The sequence below is a fragment of the Lissotriton vulgaris genome, chromosome 6, assembly GCF_964263255.1.
Source record: "Lissotriton vulgaris chromosome 6, aLisVul1.2, whole genome shotgun sequence".
Classification (NCBI taxonomy): domain Eukaryota; kingdom Metazoa; phylum Chordata; class Amphibia; order Caudata; family Salamandridae; genus Lissotriton; species Lissotriton vulgaris.
In genome coordinates this window covers 1,897,576,064-1,897,602,853 of record NC_141694.1, presented here as the reverse complement: position 1 = coordinate 1,897,602,853, position 26,790 = coordinate 1,897,576,064, and the positions used below count along the sequence as shown (strand labels likewise).

The 26,790-nt window shown below is 48.0% G+C and overlaps 1 pseudogene across 1 annotated transcript in view; it reads right to left on the bottom strand.

The window, feature by feature from the left end:
- The window catches only part of LOC147709823 (uncharacterized), a 334,389-nt pseudogene that overhangs the window by 95,633 nt on the left and 211,966 nt on the right, over positions 1-26,790 (bottom strand). The window contains exon 2 of the transcript XR_015296736.1: positions 10,921-10,935. The product of XR_015296736.1 is annotated as an uncharacterized LOC147709823 (transcript). The remainder of the gene's footprint in view (positions 1-10,920; positions 10,936-26,790) is intronic.

Genomic DNA, 26,790 nt, shown 5'->3' with positions numbered 1-26,790 from the left:
TATCTTCGTATAGAAGATATGTTCAGTGAAGGCCATAACGGCGACTCCCCATCTGTTTTGCTTTTAGGAAACAATACTTGCATACAGCAAGGGACCCTGGCTGACACAGTTACGAGATAGGCTATTCCTGGCAACATGCCACAGCAGCTGTGATCATTCAACATTAAATAACTTCCATTAGAAAGTTGCCCAAAAATTGGATCTATCCCTGCAGCTGGAGAACCTTGCAGGTGGCAGGATAAGTTGTTTGAGGAATCATCGCAGGCCTCGTGTAAGATAATACTATGACATAGGAGAGAACCGCTCAGTGCGTTTTCGCAATTTTTACCACTAAGAAACACTTCTTTCCCCCCACTCCAACATATGTGTATGTATGGTAAATCCCAGGATGTCTTGATGTGTTCTTTACCCAACCTTTGATACAGGCCCGCTGGTATATGTTTTAAGCAATACTGAAAATGGAAAATCGTCACTGGTAGAGTGATTGTGCCATGTATTATCCATTCTGTTGCTGGTTTCTCAGAAAAAGTCAATGGTAATCTTTCCAGTTTTTCTATGCTCAGCACCGTATAGTCTGCTCCTCTTTGTACAAAGAGATTTGTTTATCTGTAAGGTTAAAGCCAGAAAACAATGACGTGGTGTTGATTAGACGCCAAGGCACATAGCCTGAACGAAGATTTTGTAACGTCCAGCCTAACTGCATTATAGAACGCAATTGTGACTGTCCATGCTGTAGCATGAGTAAGTTCTGTTCTATTATTCAGGAGTCGAGATCCGCGGCGCCTACCTAGTGCCTAATGACTACATCTCCCATGAGCCTCCTGTAGTGGGAGGTACTTAATGACACCAAGCGCTATGGTGAATGCGCCTTATTCTGTTGTTTCCTGGTTTCCTCCCGGCGTCTCGGGGAGCTGTTCTCTCTGTACACAGTTCTCCCGGGATTGGTTTCCAGCGTTCCGGAATTGGTTTCCAGCGTTTCCAGTGGTTTTTACGCTGTTCTACCCAGAAGCGGGTGAGTTATCGGCACGGCTGCGCCATCTTTGTTACACGGAACTCTGTGTGTCGGCTGACCACACGTTACCGTGTAGATCCGGATTTGCCTATTGCCTCCACAGTTCTTTCTATCTTCCAGCACGGCGGCGCTTGTGTAATATAACAACGGAACACTGTGTGTCGGCGGACCACGCGTTACCGTTAGTATTCACCTGGGGTATTGTGGAGAAGGTGCGGAGCATCGTGGTGGGGACTACATGCTGCCGTAACACTGTTTTTTATCCTTTATGTTGGAGCGGAACGCGGTGTGTACGTTTGCCACGCGTTGCCGTTCCAGGAAGTTGCACTTTCTACGACGATAGCGGAGTAAGGTGTGTTTGGTGACCACTTGCTGCCGTGTGGCTGTGGATGTCTTTGTATTGCTATTTACAACGGAGGACTGTGGTGGCCACTACGTTCTACCGGGTGTAAAACTATTTCTCTGATGTTGGGATTACAAGTACTTTGTGAATACTGGAATATGATGAAACAATATTCTAGGAACTTTATCCTTGAAGCTGGAAGTGCATAGATACGTTCTGTGTTCATTGCCGAAACTCTATGGTTCTACGAAGGATTAGGAAACACCATCCTTACTTAAAGAACCGAGTCTTCTCATTTTCCTTAGATGGAAATCCGGCCAGTGTATTATGTGCGTTTTTCCTGAACTGCTGAGTGAGTGCTGGTTCTATGTTGGAGGTGTGTTTTTGGTCATACAGAAGCTCTTCATTTAGCGAGAATTTATGAGAGTAGTTGTTTGTTACAGGCTTTGCATAATCGTGTCTTCATGTTTATGTCTTTCAGAGCCTTTGTCCCAGCAGTTCCTTCCTCTTCCCTTTTTTCCCTCGCTTAATGGTTCGAACTCCCTGTATACTCAAATCAGGGGGTTGGTAACATTAGGAGGTAGACCCCTATGAGCAACAACCGGATCCTGTGGAGCGTATTCCTGACAGAATAACGTGCCCAAGAATAGTGCTCCACCCGATCCGGTGGGTTAGGGGACCATGGCTACAATGGACGATGTCCTTCAGGCTTTGGTGTTAGTGCAACAGGAACTGATTTCCTCTAAGGCTGAGACTGCAGCCTTAAGGGAGAAGGTGGATAAGTTGACTAGAAATCCCTTTGATGCCTCGACTGCTGCCCCTCAAATTCAGGTCACTGTTCCCCATCCCATTCCCTAGGCAAATCCCGAAAGGTATTCAGGAGACCCGTCAAAGACCCAGGTATTTTTGACTCAAGTCATGATGCATTTTTCCTGCAAACCCTCGTCTTTTCCTTCCAACCATTCTAGAGTGGCTTTTGCAATTTCTTATTTGAGCGGTGATGCTGCCAATTGGGCGGTGCCGCTGGTACGTAATGACGATGCCATATTATCCAATTGGACGGCATTTCTTGCTGAATTTGAGAAGGTATTCGATAGAAGGGCCACCACCTTCAGCGCTGACCGAGAACTGTTAGAGTTGAAACAGGGGAGACAAGATTTGGTGTCTTACCTTACATCTTTTAATAGGTTGGTAGCTGAAACGGCATGGCCAGAGGAGAAGAGAATGTCACTGTATTATCAGGGTCTGCGGGAGGGTTTGAAAGATATTATTGCTCAAATAGATCCTCAACCCCTCACTTGTTCTGATATGATAAGCCTTTCTTTAAGGTTAGATGGGAGGCTAACGGAGAGAGGGGGAGACAGACGTAAGGCAGAGAGGGGCTATTACAGATCAGAATACTCCCCACGTAAGACAGGTAACCCTACCGATGCCAGCAGTGAACCTATGGAAATAGGAGCTGTTAGAGCACCACTATCTAGAGCAGAACGAGAGTGCCGCAGGGCCTTAGGTTTATGCATGTACTGTGGGAAGAAGGGACATTACGTGAAAGAATGTACCATGAAACCAAGGAACTCAGGGAACTGGGCTAGGAACAGGAGAGCGGCTGTGTCTTCTCTTACCACCGAAGACGCACCACAGGTGGGCAGAGAAGATGTTAACTGGAAAATCCCTTCCCTTTCTACCATGAATATACAGGATCATGAATCCCACATAGTGCTCCCCATGACCCTAGAAACATTGGATCAAGTACATCAAGTGATGGTAATGGTTGATTCAGGAGCCACCGGTAACTTTGTGGACAGCAGGTTGGTATCTACCTTGGCTCTACATAGAGTGCTTAGAGATAACCCTGAGGAAGTATGGGCGGTGGATGGTAAACCGCTAAAATCAGGTCTCATAAACGAGCAGACAGAAAAATGAATCCTATCAGTGTCAGTAAGCGGGGGTGTTCATAGAGAAGAATTAAGTTTGAACATCATAGAAGCACCTCAGTACGAAGTAATTTTGGGTATGCCCAGGTTGAGCCACCACAATCCTTCTGTACAATGGAGAAAGAAGACCTTACAATTCCTAGACCCTCGATGTAAGGAACATATCACTACCAGAACAAATACACAAGTGGTGTGGCTCACTGGTTAGAGGCGGCAGACCCGGAAGCAGAGGCGGCAGATCCGGAAGCAGAGGACAGCCCGGGACCAGGGTTCAATCCCCGACGCGGCAGGGTCGTGAACCAGGGTCAGCGGACTCGATAATTCTCGCCTCGGTGCCTACACTAACCAGGGATCACACTCGGAAACTCTGGGCATTAGCTTGCCTCATCTCCACAACGGCCCCCAACAAATGCCGGGGATGCCTGGCTCCACCTTGGAGATACCAAGGAGGGAACATCTCACAGGGAAAGCCAGGACGGGTTCCCCAGCGGTCTATAGCGCCAGGACGCCTCCGGGTAGCAGTGCGTTTTACAAGACACACACATTTACATTTGCTGAGGTCATACTGTATCGCTACAGCAGCTGAGAAGGTGGTGGTTTTACCTCAGTGTTATCAGGACTACCAGGATGTTTTTAGTGAGGCCATGGCGGAACAGCTTCCTCCGCATAGGGAATACGATTGTCGTATTGATTTGATGGATGGGGCCGTAGTTCCTACCTGTAGGGTGTATGCCTTATCTGTACCTGAGACAAAACACCTGAAAGATTACTTAGATCACTATGTAAACATAGGCTTCATCAGACCATCCCGCTCACCCTCAGCTTCATCTTTGTTTTTCATTTCTAAGGCCAATGGTGAGTTGAGGCCGTGCGTGGATTATCGAAGGTTAAATAAGATAACCATTCGAAATCGATATCCTTTGCCCCTCATGACAGTGTTACTGGATCAGGTTCATAACGCCAAGATGTACACTAGACTGGACCTAAGAGGGGCGTGCCATTTGGTTCGCGTAAGGGTATGGGACGAGTGGAAGACCGCATTTAAGACCCGTTATGGCTTGTATGAATACCTGGTAATGTGTTGAGAGAGTACATTGATGTCTGTGTAGTGATGTACATCGATGATATTTTAATATATTCAGATGTGGTCGACTCACACACAGCTCAGGTCATTCTAGTGCTCCAGAAATTGAGGGAACATATGTTGTACCGTAAGCTCAGCAAGTGCGAGTTTGGGGTATCAGTTGTTGAGTTCCTGGGGGTGATGCTTAACCCGGAAGGGCTGCGAATGTCTGATCGAAAGGTGTTAGCAGTTCAGGAGTTGCCTACACCAAAGACTGTGAAAGACGTACAGAGATTTTTGGGCTTTGCCAATTATTATAGACGCTTTATTGTGCGTTTTTCACAGTTGGCGGTGCCTTTGACTCGTTTGCTCCGAAAGGGAGCAGATTTTCTGTGGTCGCAAGAAGCTAGCAACGCCTTTGAAATATTGAAAGAGGTGTTCACGTCTGCTCCCGTTTTGGCCCACCCACAACCCGAGTTGCCTTTTATCGTTGAGGCCGATGCTTCCGATGAAGCGATTGGGGCCATTCTATCTCAAAGAGACCCAGAGACCGGGGAACTGCACCCGGTGGCATACCTGTCCAGGAAGCTAAACCCCGCCGAAAAGAACTATACCATCTCCGAAAAAGAACTCTTGGCGGTAAAGAGGACTTTCCAAGAATGGAGGCAATATCTTTGGGGGGCTGTACACCCAATTACGGTATATTCGGATCTCCGCAATCTTCAGTACATGAAGACAGCCAGACATCTTACCCAACGTCAGATGAGGTGGATGTTGTTCTTTGCCGAGTATAATTTTGTTATAACCTTCAGACCTGGGTGTGAGAACAGGAAGGCTGATGCACTGTCCAGGCAAGAGGAGGGGAACTCCTCGACAGCTCCTGTTATGGAATCCATCATCGAACCCTCAAAGGTGGTTTGTGTTGTAAGTGCAGAGACCTTCTTAAAGAAGATAAAGAACACTAGATCTCTACCTCTCTGGGATACCTGGTCTACCAAAGACAATACACGAGCCATAAAACAGGGGCTACCTTTTGTGAATAACTGATTGTTTGTGCCGTCCGTTGACTTACGGAAAGAGGCATTCAGGTGGTGTCATGTATCACCACTGGCAGGACATCAGGGTGCGCTCAAGACAATCCATCTGGCACAGAGACACTTCTGGTGGGTATCTCTGAGAAAGGATGTCATACTGTGGGTATCTGTTTGTGCATGTTCCAAGAATGACAGTGGTAAGAGGAGAGGAAAGTTGATAACCATGCCAACTCCTCGTAAACCTTGGCAAACTCTCAGTCTGGACTTTGTGACTGGTTTGCCACCTGATCAAGGCAAGTCCGCCATCCTAGTGGTGATCGACAGCTTAACTAAACTGGGGCATTTCATACCGTGTATCAACCTTCCTACAGCAGGTCAAACAGCACAACTGCTTCTCTCGGAAGTCATACGTTTGCATGGAGTGCTGGAGGTAATAGTGTCTGACAGAGGCCCCCAATTTATTGCTAGATTCTGGAAGCACTGGTGCTCCGCATTGCAGATCAAGTCTTCGTTGTCCACCAGCTTCCATCCCCAAACGGACGGACAAACGGAGAGGTTGAATCAGTCTCTAAAGAAATACCTTCGCTGTTATGCGGATACCGCGCAGGACTCCTGGGTGTCTTTCCTTCTGGATGGCAGAATTGGCTTATAATAACGCCTGGCACTGTTCTGCAGGGGTATCTCCCTTCTATGCAACCTACGGAATTGATGCTAACATTCTTCCGGTGCAAATCCCTGAGAATGTGTCTGACCAACCCTCGGTATATGGCAGGATGAAGAGATTGCACTCTGTTCACAAACAACTTATCAAGCATTTGATCAAGTCCAAATCTGCCTACAAACCATGGGCTGATGTGCATTGTTGTGAGGGTCCTGACTATCAGGTTGGGGATAAGGTCTGGCTCTCATCCAGGAACATCCAGTTCAAGTTGCGAAGTATGTTTCATCCTCGTTACATTGGTCCCTATGTCATCATCAAGAAAATAAACCCTGTGGCTTTCAAATTGAAGTTGCCAGCTAGTCTTCGAATCCACCCTGTTTTTCATAGTAGCCTCCTGAAGCCTGCCTTGTCTTGTACACGGAGAGCCGCCCCTCCGGTTCTAGTTGATGGCAGGGAGGAATATGAAGTGCGTTGTATACGTGACTCCAAGCTGAGGCGTGGAGTTTTGTGGTACCTGGTGGCCTGGAAAGGGTATACGGCTGAGGACGACTCATGGGAGCCGTGCGACAATGTCCATGCTCCTGCCGCTGTGCGTCGCTTCCATGCGAGATTCCCGGCCAAGCCTGGTCCTAGGAGGTGCTGAGAAGGGGGGCATACTGTCAGGAGTCGAGATCCACGGCGCCTACCTAGCGCCTAATAACTACATCTCCCATGAGCCTCCTGTAGTGGGAGGTACTTAATGACACCACGTGCTATGGCGAATGCGCGGTATTCTGTTGTTTCCTGGTTTCCTCCCGGTGTCTCGGGGAGCTGTTCTCTCTGTACGCGGTTCTCCCGGAATTTGTTTCCAGCGTTTCCAGTGGTTTGTATGCTGTTCTACCCAGAAGCGGGTGAGTTATCGGCGCAACTGCGCCATCTTCGTTACATGGAACGCTGTGTGTCAGCTGACCGCGCGTTACCGTGTAGATCCGGATTTGCCTATTGCCTCCACAGTTCTTTCTATCTTCAAGCGCGGCGGCGCTTGTGTAGTATAACAACGGAACTCTGTGTGTCGGCGGACCACGCGTTACCGTTAGTATTCACCTGGGGTATTGTGGAGAAGGTGCGGAGCATCGTGGTGGGGACTACTTGCTGCCGTAACATTGTTTCTTATCCTTTATGTTGGAGCGGAACGCAGTGTGTACGTTTGACACGCGTTGCCGTTCCAGGAAGTTGCACTTTCTACGACGATAGCGGAGCAAGGTGTGTTTGGTGACCACTTGCTGCCGTGTGGCTGTGGATGTCTTTGTATTGCTATTTACAACGGAGGACTGTGGTGGCCACTACGTTCTACCGGGTGTAAAACTATTTCTCTGATGTTGGGATTACAAGTACTTTGTGAATACTAGAATATGATGAAACAATATTCTAGGAACTTTATCCTTGAAGATGGAAGTGCATAGATACGTTCTGTGTTCATTGCCGAAACTCTATGGTTCTACGAAGGATTAGGAAACACCATCCTTACTTAAAGAACCGAGCCTTCTCATTTTCCTTAGATGGAAATCCGGCCAGTGTATTATGTGCGTTTTTCCTGAACTGCTGAGTGCGTGCTGGTTCTATGTTGGAGGTGTGTTTTTGGTCATACAGAAGCTCTTCATTTAGCGAGAATTTATGAGAGTAGTTGTTTGTTACAGGCTTTGCATAATCGTGTCTTTATGTTTATGTCTTTCAGAGCCTTTGTCCCAGCAGTTCCTTCCCCTTCCCTTTTTTCCCTCGCTTAATGGTTCGAACTCCCTGTATACTCAAATCAGGGGGTTGGTAACATTGGGAGGTGGACCCCTATGAGCAACAACCGGATCCTGTGGAGCGTATTCCTGACAATTATGTCTATGGCAGAGGACACAATGCTGTCCAAAGAATAAATTCTGGAGGACAGAGTCATTAACCCATTGTCGACTACAGAGAGTGATTTCTCTAAATTAATACGATCAATTTCTCGTATTCGTTCTGCAGTTTCCATTTGCGTGACTTTCCACGCTTCATTATAAGCAGCATAGATACCGGCGTATTTGAAACGTTTATGACGCTGTTTAGGAGGCCCTTGTAAGAAGTTTCTCAGATCAACGTCATCTTTAAGTAAAGATAAGTGTTGTTTTATCTCTGTTAGTGTGGATTTTTGGAGCCACTCAAGGCATTGTTTTCCTACACTGTATGATTTTACTATCCCTGGATGTTGTCTCTGGACGTATCTTGGATCTGGCCCAGTGAATGTTAACCCTTGTGTTTTGTTCAGGAATCTATCTTGACAGTTGTTTGTGTCTGTGGGCCAGATTAACAATTTTTTTCCATTCAGGATCTGTTCTGTTTTGTTGTAAAAAAGTATTTACGTCTATCTCCTCCTGTGTAGTATCATCAATATCAGGTGTTGGTTTAGGTATGGACGGTTTGTTCAAATCTTTTATCTTGGCTAGGCCAAGACAGGATGTCTGGTGAACAGTGTCATTTAAAAACATTATTTGCTCTGGGATGATGCAGGCTCTAAATAAAGCTTCTAAGCCCTGCACCTGCCAGTCTTTTGTGCCCCAGACAGTTTTCGTCTCAATGTTATCTTTCCAAAAGTCAAAACCTAATGTGGACAACTGAGCATAATAGGCCGCAGAGTAAATTTTTTTAGTATTAGTCAACATACTTTTCATGCCTGTCTTATTAACATTCTTAAAGTAAAATGTTCCTGGATTTGAGACATTAAAACCTGAGAAGTATGGACATTTTTCATAGAATGTTTGTGAGATACCCTTTGGTGGCATTGGACAATGTTCCCATTGGTTATATTTAAAAAAAAATTCTAGGGTTTGCAGATTTGTGCAAAAATTGATGACCATAGTGATTGTAACAATACATTTGTTCATAATCTGATGAACCTTCTAAGTATTCATGATTTGTAAATTCTGCTGACATCATATTATTAACAGTTTCAAAGTCCCAATCATCTGAAAATGTGCTGGGTGAAACACAGTCACTCAAGTAAACCTTGAATTGATGCAGAGTTTTCTGCAGCTCTGCAGGACCAAAGATGTCATAATCAGTTCTGCCCCAAGCTATACCCCCAGGTATAGGAACGGCTGTGAAGTTCACTGATGTCATGTCTCTTTGTTCACGATGAGATGATTTGTCTGGCTTCAGGAGAAAGTTAATGTTCTAACTTACTGTCTCCATTGTACTATATCTTCCATTTATCAGCATTCCCAGAGTTAGTACCAGAATTAGCCAAAGTAGAAGAAAGAGTATGCCCAACTCAACCCAAAGTTCAACCCATGGAGAAACCAGATAAGTCTTTCCAAGTTGATGAAAAAGTTCTGCTGCTTGTTCTTTAAAAGTTATTTTAGCTGGCGTTGTTTCAGGTTCTCTGGGATCCTCGGAAAACGTATCAAAGGTAATGAAATAGCCAGAGGAAGTTCTGTAAATTGTCTGTATTGCATCAGGATTAGATGAAATCGCTGGAGATACTTGTTCACTTGTCATATTAGTATAGTCTCATGCTATATCATTATAGACCGGTGATCCTTGACGAACTGTTATTTGGGTTTCAAAGAAGCACAAGTTCCATGGTTTCATTGCATAGTCCTTCTTTTTGCAATGTAGATTCTTCAAAGGTAATGAATCTCTCAGTTTGAACCTCTTGGATCGTAGTCAGATTAGGTTGTCTGCTACATCTTTGGAGTCCACTTAGCCTACTACTTATGATCGGCCACATGATGTGGTTTTACCAGGTCGATAGATACGAGCCTGATATCCTTTCTTCCAGCAACGGGCGGCAGTAGCACTGTTCTTGGTCCGTGGATTGCTAAGACAGGTGCTGGTTGTCTGTAAGAAGGCCCAAATTCCTTCTTGTCCAAGATTTTTTCTCTGACTAGATCCCCAATCTTTGGAATCCAGGCAGGTCTTGCTGGGACGGGTGGTTCTCCTTCACTGGTCATTTGCTTATGTTTGCTTAGACTTCTCCTTGTTTCATTTAAGTCCTGCAAAACAGACAGTCTTTGATATCAAAGGGTTTTTGTTCTACCACTGAAGTGTGACGATCAAGGTCCTGGACAATCATTCTAGTACCAAAAAGGATTTTATATGGAGTGATTCCACCCAGAGAACTTCTTGGCAGATTGTTTAGACTACGTTGGACACTTATTCGATGTTTGACCCACCCGTCACTCGAGCCTAATACCCTAGCTGTTATAGATTGCTTTATGTCCCGTTTTTTTCTCTCCACAACCGAATTTCCCTCAGGATGGAATGGACTCGAATACCGCAGTGCAACGCCTAGACTGGCCATGGCCTCCTTGTAAGCCTTTGATCTAAACGCAGGACCCTGGTCAGAATGTAGCGTGCCGACTGCGTATGTGTCGATAAAGAGTAGCAAATCTTTTAAAACAGTTCGGGCGTCAGCCTAGCGCTGAGGCCACATCCAAATGAATCTTGAGCATGAATCCACTGCGACCATGATATATTTATAGTTGCCATCCCTCTGTAAGGGACCAAAGTGGTCCAGGTAAACGCATGCTAATGGTTTATCTGAAATTAGAAGGGGTGTCTGCGCAGGACATTTCACTGTAGAGACTTTCATCTTCTGGCAGATTTCACATTCCAAAACATAGTTTCTGGTCTGTTTCCTCATGCGTGGCCACCAGTATCTTTCTTTTAATAATGACACTGTGGCGGAAACACCTGCGTGCGCAGAAGCAAGCCCTTCGTATGCTGCTAAAATTAGTCCTAATCTATGTTCCATGTTTGGTATTACTCTATCCCCCCACTACAGAGATTTGAACAAAATGATCATTATTTTCATCAGTTATATACGAGTATTTGAGTGGAAAGCCTTTTGGTAATGTTTTACCACTGTCCTTGCGTGAAGCTTGGACCGCTTGCATTATTTCGCTGTCTATTTTAGTTTTTGAACGAGTGATTGCAGCTACGGAAGCCATTTGCACAGCTGCCTTCGCGGCTTCATCAGCCAATGAATTCCCTGCAATGTGAACGCCATCACGCTGATGACTCAGTGTATGGATCACGTGAATCTTTTGTAGTTCTTTCTGTAATTGAACTACTTGTTCCCAAAGCAACTTCTGCTTGATTGTGCCACCTTTTGCATCTTTGAAACCGTTTTGAACCCAGTTCTGCAAGTATTCATTGTAAGATTGTACGCAGTAATAAGAATCGCGCACTGTAAGTAAGTAAAATCTTTATTGCATGATTAATTAAAATCTTTGCAAAATAGCACAGTTAAATTAGGACACATATAGCAATACGTTTGTTTTAAAAAAGCCTCAATATATTTAACAATATGAATAATACGTTTTGAATCACAATTTTTATCGAAACAATTAACTTGAATAAAAGCAGATAAACTCCTGGTTTAGCTGTTGTTGTAATTATTGTCTCTGTCCGAGGAGCGGCATCCTACATTGTAGTCCGTTGGTATCCTGTTTTAATGTCCGATTATAAGAGTGATTGGCTGATTTGCACTTTTTGCTTTAAAAAATGGGTCTTCCGGTTTATTTTATTTTGTTACTGTTAGATTCAACATAGCTTTTGCAATGTTAACAAATTTGACCAATCTACATGCTAGTTGGATGTCTCTTCCATCGAAGCAAGATTTGAATGCTTGCCTACGGGTTCGGATCCCTCTCGCGTTCCATGCTGGTTTTAATATCAGTTTGCGTTCTTTGTCTAAGGATCTGAAGTTGCACGACAGATGAAGAATATCGACTTTGGGTTCACCGCAGATTTTGCAATTTGTAGTTGTATCTTTCCTTTGCCAAGGGGGTAAATGTTGGATAACCGGTAGAACTCCCATCCTCAGTTTCAAGTATGTTTCTTTTGCAGTCTTTGAGAATCCTGTTCCCAAATAGGTTTGTGGTGCCGCCCTTGTGTAACTTTGAATAGCAAACCACCCGTGTTCTCTTTTTGATAGGGTAGATTTGTCTTCTTCCAAAGACAGTAACTTTACTGTTTTGTTTACTATTTGTTTGAAAGTTTTTTGTGGACCATTAATTTCCCAGAGTTCTTGTAGGGCGAATTAATTTAGTGCTGTTTGTAGAAAGATCGCAGATGGATTTTTTTTGTTTTTGTTAAGTTCTTTCCATAGGTATGAATTCAAAGAGCAGTTCTTTGATCCCTTTATTTTGTACCAGCATTTTACATAGGCCCCCTTCCGAGCTACTTGTTGTTTTTGAAGGCCAAATTCTAGCCTTAGCTGGGCTGGTGAAGTATATTGGGGGAGGTTAAAAATTAATCGAATTGATTTTGACACTGCTTTATCCAGAATGAACTTGTCTCTCCCTCTCATGCATTCACTTCCGTAGGTGATCGTTGGAAGCAGTTTCGCTCCATGCACGCACCATCACTCAGGGTTTCCCTGACTATCCAATTATGGGGGGGGGAGGGGGGGGAGTTACTGGGTCCGGGGCACACACAGGGTTAACATTTAATGGGTTGTACTTAATTGTATATAAGGTTCAAGCTTTCCTTCTGTATTATAATTTGTTTGGGTGATACGAGCAGGGTGCTGGACGTTCGAGGGAAATGGGGTTAAGGCTGGGGAGGGGGGAGCACTTACTGGTTAAAGAAGGTCCCTCAAGCAGTTTAAAAAAAAAATTTAAATATGATTACATTAAATAAACTTAAGATAGTATCTTTAAACATTTGTGGTCTGAATGACCCATCAAAACGGCAGAAAGCTGCACAAACACTCCAGCTAATGGGGGCAGATATAATATGTTTGCAGGAAACGCACATTGAGGGTGCCCAGAGATCTCTGCTGAACTCCCTTGGGTTTAAAGTCATAGGGGAAACATCTCAAGGGGCTAGGGTGAAGGGGTCGGGATCCTGGTTAGGAGAAACCTTCCGTTAGTAATCAACCAAGTTAAAGTTGATGTATTAGGGAGATGGGTCATTGTAAACTGTACCTTATTCTCGAAATCAATAGTCACTATATGCTCTATTTATGCCAGGAATTTAGATGACCCTGGGGTCATACAATATATAAATGAGAACTGGCCCATTGGCCTCTCCCGATTATATTATGTGGGGATTTAAACCTAAACCTGCCTAGTACTTGGGATTCAAATGGGACATGGGGCTACCAGGGCAGGAAACCTAAAGTGTTTCTGGCCTTCGTTGATCTAATGAGTAATCATGGTTTAAAGGACGTCTGGGCCCACACTAAACCGAATCAACATGGCTTTACTCTCTTTTTTCTGCCCTGCATTTGTCACTAGCCAGGTTAGACTATTTTTTGGTTTCAGCCTCTTTAATTTATGACTGCTCTATTGATATTACTCCCAGATTTCTTTCTGATCACAATTCTCTAACTTTAACATTAGAAGGGTGGGGTAACCTAGAGATCACCTCACAGTGGACCTTTGAAAAAACAATATTGTATAATGATGATTATCGTGAGCATATGTCCAATTGGTTTCCTGAATTTCTGAGAGTAAACAATGGGTCAGCTTCCACCATGATAGTGTGGGATACTATCAAGGCCGGTATAAGGGGTGAGACGCTTCGCTTCTCCATTAGGAGGAATAGAAAAAGAGAAGCTTCAAATTAATTTGGTACAGGGGCGGTTGAGAGAAGCTGAGGAAAAATGTATATCCGCAGGGGCTGTGATGGAGGAGAAAATAGCCACTAAATGGGCAACGGCCAAGGAAAAATGCTACGAGTTGGGAGAACAGATTTGCCACCAACTTGCCATCGCTACAAGACAACAAATAACGGCCAACGCTATCACCGCAATAAATATAGACAATGTAGCAACATCTGACCCGAGAAAAATTGAAGAAGCTTTTAAGAGATATTACGCAGAATTATACTCGGAAAAAATCAAAGGAACTGATTTAGATATTCAGGGTAAGATTAGAGATTATTTAGCTAATATCCCTATCAATGAGCTTAATGTGAACGAGTGTGAGACAATAGAAATCCCTCCAGTATGGAGTGAGATTCTAATAGCAATGTCTTCTCTTCCGGATGGGAAAGCAGCAGGGATTGACAACAGTTCTTGGTATGGGAGAACATGGCGGCAGACGGCTGAGCTGCCGTGGTGATCCGTGAATCGAGCTCCCGCTTTGCTCTTCCCGAAGCCTGAAGCAGCTGCTTAAAAAACGCATGCAACTACCGCACGTGCCATCGGAAAATGTAGCTTCTCTATAATCGCTTTCTGCAAAAAAAAAAAAAACTTGCTATTTTAGTGATTTTGTTTTCTTGCTTGCTCTGTCGGGACTTGGAGTCTCTCTTCCACTTTCATGCCTGGATTTCTCGGCGGTGTTTTTGGCGCTGATGGTTGTGGTGGAGCCTTAACAGCAACGGTTACCGGTTCCACAGTCACTACAGTCTCTGCAGTTTCCGCTGGTTTCCCGCTGGTCCTGCGGCTGTGGTCCTCGGCCGCCTTGGAGTTAAGGAGAGGCAGGAAGGCACGCAGCTTCCTGCGCGCTTCCTGCAGTGGACCTGTAAAGGCTCGTTTTCCTGAGGTTTCCTTCCCCAAGATAGTGGAGGGGGAAGAGGCAGAAGAAGGCTCCGAAAGTGGTAAGGAGGGTAATGAGGGGGGTGTAACAGAGGACATTGAGGGACTCCAACTGCCCTTCCAGATTGCAGGTAAAGGAAAGCCTGGTCGTAAAAGAGGGAAGACATTGACAAAACCATATGCAGAGGCGTCTGCTCCTACTGTGTGTCTCACCCCAAACAAGTTTGCATCCCTAGCAGATAAAAAAGCCTCTTCCTATCTCTCGACAGAGGTTAAGGCAAAGCGTACACGTGCTAGTAGCATTAAAAGTAAAGCAAAGGTGAAATTAATTTTAATGCTGCACTGAATGTAGGAACAAAAATTACTCCATCTCTACGTTCTTACTTTAAAGCCGTACCCCAGGTTCTCCACCTTACAGAACTACAGAGCATGTCTACCCCTATGGCAGTGACAGCAGTCACTGCAGACAATACAGTTCTAGTCCCAGCCTCTACTTTTGCTTCTGTTGTTGCTCCGACCCCCGCGCTTGATCCTGCTCCTACCACTGCACTCGTCCCTACCCCTGTGTCTGCCTCAGTTACATTTTCAACTCTTGAACTAGCCCTGTCTGCAGTAACTATATGTTCTCATCCCTCCGCAGATAGTTTGACAGTAGTCACAGAACCTGCTAAAAAGGATGAGGGGTTTTCATCCTGTAAGGGGTTGGCAGAGTCGTTGTCGCAGAGGTTACAGGGGGGCAGGGAGTTACCCGATAGTGCCAAAATTGACATGGGGGGGTCTACAGATGTCCCGGAATCAGAGCTGAGGAACGAAGTGGAGGTGTGTCTGCTCCATGATACTGTTCAGCAGGAAGCATTGGTCTCCCCCCTAGTACTAGGTCAGGAGACACATCCCCTGCTATTTCAGCCGCCTCTTTGTTGGCGATGTTCTACGCCTTATCTCGGGACATAAAAAAGGGGTTTGAGGAGTCCTCTGCAAATCAGGTTGAGATTAGGAATTATTGCGAATCCCTTGATAATAAGATTGATGGGCTTACATCTAGGACTGGGAAATTGGAGGAATCAGTGGCGGTGTTGTCAATCCACTTGGATAAAGCAGAAGAGGATATCATCAAGCTTAAGAAAGAAGATCAGGCCTTATCGGACAGGATGGAAGTGTTGGAGAACAATGCTAGACGGAGTAACATCCGTATTCTCAATGTGCCCGAAAGGTCAGAAGGCTCGGATGTTAAACAATTTATCACTCAACTATTAAAGGATTCGCTATGTTTAGATCGATCTTTGGAGGAGCTGGCCACCGATAATCAGAGGGTGCACAGAGAGCCATTCAGACAAAATCCGCAAAGGACTAAACCCCGCAAAATCCTTGTTAATTTTCACACTTATGCCCTTAAAGAGCAGATTCTCAACTTAGGTTTGAAACACAAAATCCCTATCTGGGAAGGGTTTCTCTTTTCTCATCCGGTCAGACCTTGATAGGGCCACTCTGGAGAAACAATGGGAGTTCGGTAGGCCACTTGAAGCCTTTAGGAAGTTGGGAGCTAGGTAGAGAAGGTTGTGATTTTCTTCTTTTCTTAATGTCTTTGTTTTTGGTCGCTTATTGGTTATTATTCGAGAAGGGGATAAGAGTTATAAAAGGGATTTAGAGGGGAAAAGGAAAGTTCCAGTAAATAGTAGAGTAGGTATTTAGAAAGAAAGAAAAAAAAGAGATTCTACACATAATTGATCTTCTGTATTGTTAAGTCACGTGGGTAGAACTTATGGTTTAGGTTTCGGGCCGGTTAGTGGGGGCTTGAGGAGGGGGTGCCATCTACTGGATTTGATCCGATTAGACACACCAAGGGTTCTCCATGGGAGAGGGGGGGCATAGGGGGGTGCATAGGTGGGTTAGGGGGAAAAAATAAAAAAAATCCTCATTTACCAATTTTGTGGTTTTTTGTTGTTGTAATGATCAGTTGCTGCTCTATGTTGTGCTGCTAAGCTTGTTATGGTTAGGACAGGATATTGGCATCTTTTGCCTCCATTTGGGGTCGGGTAGGGTCTGGATTGGATCGTATGAGCAATTTCAAAGTATTATCCTGGAACGTTAATGGCCTTCGCACCAAACCTTGGGCTGGAAAGTTGCTGCAATATCTTCATGATACAGATGCGCAGGTTATTATCCTCCAGGAGACTCACTTGACCCAGCCCGAAATGGATGAACTGGTAAAGAAAAATAAGTGGATCGACTTTGCAGTCTCCACTTCCCAATCTATGAATACTAGGGGGGTGTCTTTGATCTTTAAGAGACAGTTAAAAGCCAGGTTGACTTCTTATAAGGCGGACCCAGGTGGCAGATGGGTTATCGCCTAACTTTTTATTTTGGGTGTTCAAGTCACAGTGGTAGGCTATTATGGACCTAATCCGGACGATTCCTCGGTCCTGGAGTCAATCTTCTCCCACCTTCTGTCCTTCCCTGACCCAATCATATTTGCAGGAGATTTTAATATTGTGTTGGACCCAACAACCGGTCCTTGATCCCTTCAAAATCCATGACTTTCTTACTCAATGCAATGACACAGTTTGGGTATGTGGACATCTGGAGGGTAAGGTCGGGTAAGCAGCAGGGTGTCTCTTTTAGGAACTACAAATATCATCATCAGTCACATATTGACTTTGTATTAATCAGCCAGAGACTAGTAGAATCCGTAAAAAGCATTAAATACCCTCCTCTGCACTTATCCGACCATTCAGCTGTAGCTATGGAGCTTGTAATGCCTCTCAAAGCACCAGCCAGGTGCTGCTCATTTGATCGCTCATTGCTTTCTCACCCCGATGATGCCCTGTTTCCTAAAACCGAAGTTCAGAATTTTCTAAGGTTAAATGTGGGATCGGCGGCCAATAGAGTAGTATGGGAGTCTTTGAAAGCATTTTTAAGAGGCCTTATCACAGGCAAGGTGTCCTATAGAAGGAGGGAGTACAGTGAGGCAGTAGCTTCTGTAGAGGCGGAAATAGCTAAGACCCAGCTTGATATTGATGCCAATTTTCCATCTCCGGATGCTATCCTGACTCCACTTCACAGTAAGCTATTCTCTTTAAAGGGCCAATTAAGTTCAGTCTTAAACCAGCGACTCCAAGAAAGATGGGAGGCCAGTAAGATTGCCCACTTTCAATATGGGGAGGGTGCAGGGAAGTTATTGGCATGAAAAGCCAAAACGGACCAGGTCCGCAATAACATCGATTCAATCACCATTAATAACGTTTCACTCTCTTCAGATGGTGATATTAGACAGGCCTTTAGGGAGTTTTTTCAATCCATCTATAAGGAGGATAAGAACTCGGATCCGGAATATATTAAGGATTGGCTAAGCCAAGTTACTCTCCCGGCTCTATCTACTGAACAGAGTGAGATCTTGGACAGTGAAATCTCAGAGGAAGAAGTTAGGAATTGTTGGACTTGGCCCGCAGGGCAGGTTCACCCCTAGACTTTTTGCCTTATTTGTGACCCTGTGCTAGTGATTTTTGGGTCTCTGCGCACTTTCCCCTGAGTCCCAGAGTGAAAGTGCGTGCGTGAAGTATGGCTGGCCTGCCCTCCCATAGGAATGCATGGGGAATGTGAGTGTCCCTGGTAGTTCCTGATGCGTGGGGAGTGCAGGCTCGAGTTTGGTATGCCTGAACTCGTGAGAGTGAATGCTGCAAGATGGTGTCTGCGGCATGGATGTGTCTAGTTGGGAAGTGCTACTTCTGGACATTGAGATATGTGTGCAGTGAGGGTGCTGGAGCGTGATTGGCTGGAGCTGTCTGGCATGCCAGGCTCCAGGAAGTCTGGATGGGTCTGCCCGGTGGTGAGTGGGAGATTAGCATGAGTGATGTGTGGGAGGAGTGTACCTGTGTCCTGGATGGGCTGGGATTTCCCCACACAATGCTGGCTCCGCCCCCCTGTGGTGTGTCTAATGACCCTAGCCTCCCCAGTGAAAGGAATGGGTGGTTGGGCCATCAAGAGTGCTCCAGAACCAGCTGCGACTGGTTTTCCCCCCACCCTGCACATTGTAACAAAGGAATTTACAGTATAAGAAGGGGCTGTGTCCCCACTGAAAATGTTCTTCTTTTGGAATCCTGCCAGAGGGGGCTGCTGCTGCTGCTGGGGCCAGAAGGACCGCCACTTGGGGAGTCTCCCTGCCTGGAGACCCAGTGTGCTGGCTCTGGCCCAGCCTTGCCCCCCTGCCTGCCCTGAGGAACTTTTGCTGGGCTTATTAGCCCCCCAGCGCCTGGGAGCGCTTTGTATTGCCTTTTTGCGCTTGAGAGCGCTCTGTGGTGACCCCGCGCTTAATAGCGCTTTATTTGCCACTTTAGCGCTGGGAGCGCTTTACTGGCCTTTATAGCGCTTGGGAGCGCTTTGTTCGTGAAGGCCGGTGCCCACCCGGCATTACCCCGTGTTTCACCGCCGCAGCCCGGAGTGCTCGGAAAACGTTGCCGGGCCGCTGCCAATTGCGACCCGGAAGTGCCCGCCTCCCTGCTCGGGGCCGCGCTGCCATTGGCGGACACCCGAGGCAGGAAGCCAGGCAAGTTGCAGCGTGACGGGGCCAGGCGGAGAAGCAGGAAGCAGCCTGCACGTCCTACCGAGGCTCCCGAGTGAGAGGAGCCCCGGACCTCTGCCAAACCGCCGGTGAAGAGGAGCCTGGACCAGCGGGAGAGACCCGCCGCCGCTGCAAACCCGGTGAGTGCAGGTGCCTGCAGGGGAGGGGGGGAGCGTCGGGACACATTGCCGGTGTCCGCCCCGCCCCCTCTCTGTAGCGCGACCTCGCGCCTTGGTGTTTTTGGAGCCTGAGGGCTCGGGGGCATTGTGTACTGAAGAGCCCAGAGAGGCTCCAGCGTCCCGCACAGTCCTTGTTTAGCGAGCCAGAGAGGCTCGTGGGCACACCTATGAAGAGCTGAGAGAGGCTCTTGAGGAGCATTTGTCCGTACCCCGGGTCCCCAGAGAGAGGGACCCCACAGCCCAGCGAGGCTGCACCATTGGCTGGGAGTCCAGAGAGGCTCCAGCCTGCCCTTTCGCTTTGCGAGCCCTGAGAGGCTCGAGTGCCCCCCCCCCCCTGGTCTGAAAGCCTGAGAGAGGCTCTGAGGGGGTCATTTCTTGTCTGGGAGTCCAGTGAGGCTCCAACTTTGCGCTAACATTCCCTGCTCCAGTTGTCCAGCACTTAGTGGACAACTGCCACGTTTAGGCCCTGACATTGGGACACCGGGACAAGTCACAGGTGGTGACTGGTGAGTTTGGGGAGAGAGTTAGTGACTTTTACACCTCTGAATGTTACGGCATCATGTGTTTTGCTTACACCTCTGAATGGGTAGATTATTCATCATGTGTTCTCTTTGTCCTTTTACACCTCTGAATGTTAAGACATCATGTGTGTTGCTTTTGCACCCCTACAGGTAGTGTGACGTGTAGGTGGTTGTTTTCTCCCTAGGTACAGGTGGTGCTAGGGAGGCCCTGTTACCAGTAATTACTGGTTGTATGCTATTACTGAAAGTATTGCTATTACTGAAAGTATTGCTTTATTACTGAAGGTATTGCTAAAGTGCTATTACTGAATGTATTGCTTTATTACTGAAGGTATTGCTAAAGTGCTATTACTGAATGTGTTGCTTTATTACTGAAGGTATTGCTAAAGTGCTGAAAGTATTGCTGCTAAAAGTGTTGATACCCTTGACAGTGGTTCAAGTGGCCCTGTCCTGTACAAATATCCCTTGTAAATTCCGCCCGTGCCTGTTGGCACCGTGTAATAAGATGTGTGTTTTATCTGATGTATATTTTTATAATACAAAGGCTATTTTTACATAACCTTGTGTGGAGTGTTTCTTTGTGGTGGGCCTTGGGTGTTGTTGCTGGGGTGCGTGCGCAAATACTTAACTTACATCGCCTCCAAGTTTAGCCTTGACTGCTCGCGCCACGTTACCTAGAGGGCGAGTGAGGGGTTACCTTGGCGTGTGACTCCCTTGCCCTGACACTTAGAACTGGCGATCCCTGACTGACCTCGACGCGAGTCTTGGCCGGCCAGGGTCCCGGGTCTAACATTGGCGGCAAGCGGTGAGGATAAGAATTTGTGTTTGCGTTGTACCACAGTAGCAACTGGCCACTACAAAGCTCTGCATTTTAGATGACCACATTTTTGGGGATTATTGTGTTTTGGTAAAGTTCCATTATTGCTTCTCCTGAAGAGTGTCACTTGATAATTGTGTTCAGTACATTTGTCCCCCGCCCTGCTTCCAGAGTTTGGTACCTGTGTCACATGTGGTCAGGTTGAGAAGTCAGGGGTGGTAGAAACTGCCTTACGGATCCGAGGGGAGGGTGTGTGTGGATGAATGGTGTGTTTTCCTGGACGCATGAGTGAGTTCTTTTTTAAGGAGAGTGGAAGTTTTGGAATTGTGTACTTTTTCTTCAGATTGCTAGCTCCCTTGTGTTGCACGTGTCTGTGAGCATCCTGTCAAGATGGAATCTCCTTTTAACCTGTGTGGCCTGTCTAAGTACAGTGTGCATGAGTTGGTACGGTTACGTAAGGAGAGAGACATCCCAGTGAGTGAGTCAGACACCCAGTCCAAGCTTAGGGATAACATGATCCTGCGGCAGAAGAGTGACTGGGAGCGTGAGCACAGTGAGAGGGAGAGGGCCCGGACCGCACGCCATGAGGGTGGTGGGTCTGAGGGGAACCCTGTAGAGTCTGATGTGGAGAGTGAGTTTGACAGTGGATGGGCGCCAGCAGAGAGCGAGTACCCCCGAGATAGGGAGTCCCTTGCTGGGTCCCGTGTCAGATGTAGTCCCCCATCCCTTTCCCTGTCCCCAGAAGAGTGGGTGGATAGGAGAGAAGAGAGGGAGCACCAGCTGGCCATGGAGAAGCTCAGGTTAGAGTATGCCTGGAAGATGGCGCAGCTGGGTGTGAATGAGCGGATTGCAGAGGCTGAGAGGGCCTGGGCCAGGGAGAAGATAGCCCTAGAGAGTAGGTTATCCCCTGCCCGCAGTCCGAATTTTCTGGATCCCCCAGGGAGGGTGGAGTCCAGTGGTGGCAGCTTTTTAAGTGTTGGTATTGACAGTCCCACTCCCAGTTCCCAGAGTATGGTTCCTGTTTCTCCAGAGGAGGAGTTAAGGTTGAAATTCAGGGGCAGTAGGAGGCTGCCTCACCAGTCTTGGGTAGACTTTGAGGAGGGCTGTTGTGAAGCTCTGTGCGATTGGGTACAGGAGCCCACGAAATGTGATTGGGACATATTGTTCGATGTGTTTCTCAGAGAGCAGATGCTCAGTTGTTGTCCCCCAGGGTTGCGACAACACCTGTTGGGGTGTGGATTGTCTGACCCGTGTGAGCTTGCAGTTGAAGCAGACCGCTGGGAGAGCGCCAGAGGTGCTGCAGAGTCATTAGAGAGTGAGTCCAACAGCAGTGGTACAGGGAACTTCCAGCCCAGCGTGGTGGAAGAGGCTCAGTGTAGCCCAGCTAGGTCCCAGTATAGTGAGAAGGGTGAAGGGGCTGACTGCCTGGCTCAGTGGAGCAGGAGTCAGGGGGTGGCTGAGAGCACCCCGAGGCCCGAAGCCCTGTCTCAGAACTTGGGTGGTTTCTTGAGGGAACACCAGGTTGGGAGCCTAGGCTGTCCTGTTAGTACACTTGAGGAGGATCTCCTAGTGTCTAGGGAACCTGGAGTGTCTGTAACCAGAACTCCAGGGGTTCCAGTGTCCGGCAGTGTCGCTCCAGTTGGGAGGGCACAGAAGTCCGAAGCGAGGAGTGATTGGGGGACGAGTTTCCCAGTGGATGCACCAGTGGACCAGAGACTAACCAGTTGGGCTAGGTCTTGGGTGGACCCGGGTGGCGCCACTTCGGGTCTGGGGGATCTTTGCGCCCTGTCAGGTGGACAGGAGGCGGGAGATCTGCGCCAGACAGACCGTCACACGACACATGGGTCATGTGTTAGCCTCAGGGGGATGGCGTGTGAGTCCCCAGAAGTCCTGGAGTGCCAGGCAATTATTCCACTAAAGGTTTTAGACCGGAGGTTGGGAGGCCAGGTGCAGGTTCGGCCTGACCTGAAGGGTAGGACGACTGTAAGCAGTGTCCTGACCGGTTCTTCCAGGGGAACTTCTCCAGTTGGGAGAGGGCAGACCTCTGGAAGGGGGTGCAGAGGGTGGGAAAGCCCACCTCTGACCCCGGCGCAACCTGAGGGGTTAAACCCTAGGTTGGAATGGCGTTCAGGGTGTCCCCCTCGCAGGAGGAGGAGGAACCCTGGAAGAAGAGGTAAGGGGAGGAAAGCCTTCTCTGAGACTCCTGGTCCGCCTGAGGTTGTAGGCCAAAGGCTGGTGAACCAGTGGCAGTCTAGTCCTGTCTTGCAGACAGGGAGAGTGGAGAATGGACACTATGTGCCAGGGGTTACTACCCCCCGCTCTGCGAATTGGCAAGGACCGGTGGCACCTGGGTGGCCCAGGGCCGGGTCCTGGCCGCGGACAGCTGAGGAGTACCAGTGGGGTAGCCCAGTTGATCCTTACAGTAGTTTCAGAAGGAACCCTAGGGGTTCACTGTGGCATAGAACAGGAGAGTGTCCCGGCAGTGGCGGGCCTGCGTCCGTGTTCTATCGCCCCAAGCAGGGAAGTCCATCACGGTGGTGATTGTTCTCCCCTGCGTTTTGGCTGGAAGGGGGTTGTGTTGGACTTGGCCCGCAGGGCAGGTTCACCCCTAGACTTTTTGCCTTATTTGTGACCCTGTGCTAGTGATTTTTGGGTCTCTGCGCACTTTCCCCTGAGTCCCAGAGTGAAAGTGCGTGCGTGAAGTATGGCTGGCCTGCCCTCCCATAGGAATGCATGGGGAATGTGAGTGTCCCTGGTAGTTCCTGATGCGTGGGGAGTGCAGGCTCGAGTTTGGTATGCCTGAACTCGTGAGAGTGAATGCTGCAAGATGGTGTCTGCGGCATGGATGTGTCTAGTTGGGAAGTGCTACTTCTGGACATTGAGATATGTGTGCAGTGAGGGTGCTGGAGCGTGATTGGCTGGAGCTGGCTGGCATGCCAGGCTCCAGGAAGTCTGGATGGGTCTGCCCGGTGGTGAGTGGGAGATTAGCATGAGTGATGTGTGGGAGGAGTGTACCTGTGTCCTGGATGGGCTGGGATTTCCCCACACAATGCTGGCTCCGCCCCCCTGTGGTGTGTCTAATGACCCTAGCCTCCCCAGTGAAAGGAATGGGTGGTTGGGCCATCAAGAGTGCTCCAGAACCAGCTGCGACTGGTTTTCCCCCCACCCTGCACATTGTAACAAAGGAATTTACAGTATAAGAAGGGGCTGTGTCCCCACTGAAAATGTTCTTCTTTTGGAATCCTGCCAGAGGGGGCTGCTGCTGCTGCTGGGGCCAGAAGGACCGCCACTTGGGGAGTCTCCCTGCCTGGAGACCCAGTGTGCTGGCTCTGGCCCAGCCTTGCCCCCCTGCCTGCCCTGAGGAACTTTTGCTGGGCTTATTAGCCCCCCAGCGCCTGGGAGCGCTTTGTATTGCCTTTTTGCGCTTGAGAGCGCTCTGTGGTGACCCCGCGCTTAATAGCGCTTTATTTGCCACTTTAGCGCTGGGAGCGCTTTACTGGCCTTTATAGCGCTTGGGAGCGCTTTGTTCGTGAAGGCCGGTGCCCACCCGGCATTACCCCGTGTTTCACCGCCGCAGCCCGGAGTGCTCGGAAAACGTTGCCGGGCCGCTGCCAATTGCGACCCGGAAGTGCCCGCCTCCCTGCTCGGGGCCGCGCTGCCATTGGCGGACACCCGAGGCAGGAAGCCAGGCAAGTTGCAGCGTGACGGGGCCAGGCGGAGAAGCAGGAAGCAGCCTGCACGTCCTACCGAGGCTCCCGAGTGAGAGGAGCCCCGGACCTCTGCCAAACCGCCGGTGAAGAGGAGCCTGGACCAGCGGGAGAGACCCGCCGCCGCTGCAAACCCGGTGAGTGCAGGTGCCTGCAGGGGAGGGGGGGAGCGTCGGGACACATTGCCGGTGTCCGCCCCGCCCCCTCTCTGTAGCGCGACCTCGCGCCTTGGTGTTTTTGGAGCCTGAGGGCTCGGGGGCATTGTGTACTGAAGAGCCCAGAGAGGCTCCAGCGTCCCGCACAGTCCTTGTTTAGCGAGCCAGAGAGGCTCGTGGGCACACCTATGAAGAGCTGAGAGAGGCTCTTGAGGAGCATTTGTCCGTACCCCGGGTCCCCAGAGAGAGGGACCCCACAGCCCAGCGAGGCTGCACCATTGGCTGGGAGTCCAGAGAGGCTCCAGCCTGCCCTTTCGCTTTGCGAGCCCTGAGAGGCTCGAGTGCCCCCCCCCCCCCTGGTCTGAAAGCCTGAGAGAGGCTCTGAGGGGGTCATTTCTTGTCTGGGAGTCCAGTGAGGCTCCAACTTTGCGCTAACATTCCCTGCTCCAGTTGTCCAGCACTTAGTGGACAACTGCCACGTTTAGGCCCTGACATTGGGACACCGGGACAAGTCACAGGTGGTGACTGGTGAGTTTGGGGAGAGAGTTAGTGACTTTTACACCTCTGAATGTTACGGCATCATGTGTTTTGCTTACACCTCTGAATGGGTAGATTATTCATCATGTGTTCTCTTTGTCCTTTTACACCTCTGAATGTTAAGACATCATGTGTGTTGCTTTTGCACCCCTACAGGTAGTGTGACGTGTAGGTGGTTGTTTTCTCCCTAGGTACAGGTGGTGCTAGGGAGGCCCTGTTACCAGTAATTACTGGTTGTATGCTATTACTGAAAGTATTGCTATTACTGAAAGTATTGCTTTATTACTGAAGGTATTGCTAAAGTGCTATTACTGAATGTATTGCTTTATTACTGAAGGTATTGCTAAAGTGCTATTACTGAATGTGTTGCTTTATTACTGAAGGTATTGCTAAAGTGCTGAAAGTATTGCTGCTAAAAGTGTTGATACCCTTGACAGTGGTTCAAGTGGCCCTGTCCTGTACAAATATCCCTTGTAAATTCCGCCCGTGCCTGTTGGCACCGTGTAATAAGATGTGTGTTTTATCTGATGTATATTTTTATAATACAAAGGCTATTTTTACATAACCTTGTGTGGAGTGTTTCTTTGTGGTGGGCCTTGGGTGTTGTTGCTGGGGTGCGTGCGCAAATACTTAACTTACATCGCCTCCAAGTTTAGCCTTGACTGCTCGCGCCACGTTACCTAGAGGGCGAGTGAGGGGTTACCTTGGCGTGTGACTCCCTTGCCCTGACACTTAGAACTGGCGATCCCTGACTGACCTCGACGCGAGTCTTGGCCGGCCAGGGTCTCGGGTCTAACAGGAATGCTATTCAAAATGCTAAAAAGGGGAAGGCGGCGGGGCCTGATGGCCTTCCTGCTGAAATCTATAGAGTATTGGAGCAAGAACTAGTCTCCTTCCTGACAGTGCTGTTCAACCAAATCCTACAGGACGGGATGTGTCTCCCAGCATCCTGGGACAGTGCTTCTATAACACTGATTTTAAAACCAGGGAAGCCACCTTCATCATGTGGTTCGTATAGACCCATTTCGATCCTGAATGTGGATTATAAAATCGTCGCCACAGTCCTTGCTAAGAGGTTGGCACCAGTTGCCCCTGAGATCTTACATTCAGATCAGAAGGGGTTTGTGAAGGGCCGGCAGCTATATGAATTAACCTTTGATTTAATAGGGGCCATGGATATAGCATCACTGGAGTCCCTTCCTTTAGCTGTTCTTACGTTGGACGCTACCAAGGCCTTCAACAGGGTGAATTGGCTCTACCTGTCGGAGGCCTTGGCTAAGTTCAATATTGGTGGGAGACTTCGTCGGGCAATTAGTCTCTTATATCAGAACCCCAAGGCCTGTATTTTGGTTAATGGCGCTCTAACCGACCCTTTTAACGTCTCGAGGGGAACAAGGCAGGGCTGCCCGCTCTCCCCGCTACTATTTGATTTATACATTGAGCCGTTTGCTCAATGTTTAAGGGACAACGTTAACATCAAGCCGTTTGTGTATAGGGGATGGGAGAGAAAGGTGGCCCTGTACGCAGACGATATACTTGTCTTCACGTCAGAGGCTCGTACGGCTCTTCCTGTAATCCTTAAGGTGGCCTCGGATTTTGGGGAAGTGTCCGGGTATGAGGTTAATGCTTCTAAGACGAGATGATGGTTTGGAACGTGGATCAAACTTCACTGAGCACCACTATTCGTCCTGGCTCTAAGATGCGCTATTTGGGCCTTAGCATTGTTAAGGATATTAACCAGATTGCCACAATAAATTTCACAGCGGTTGCAAAAG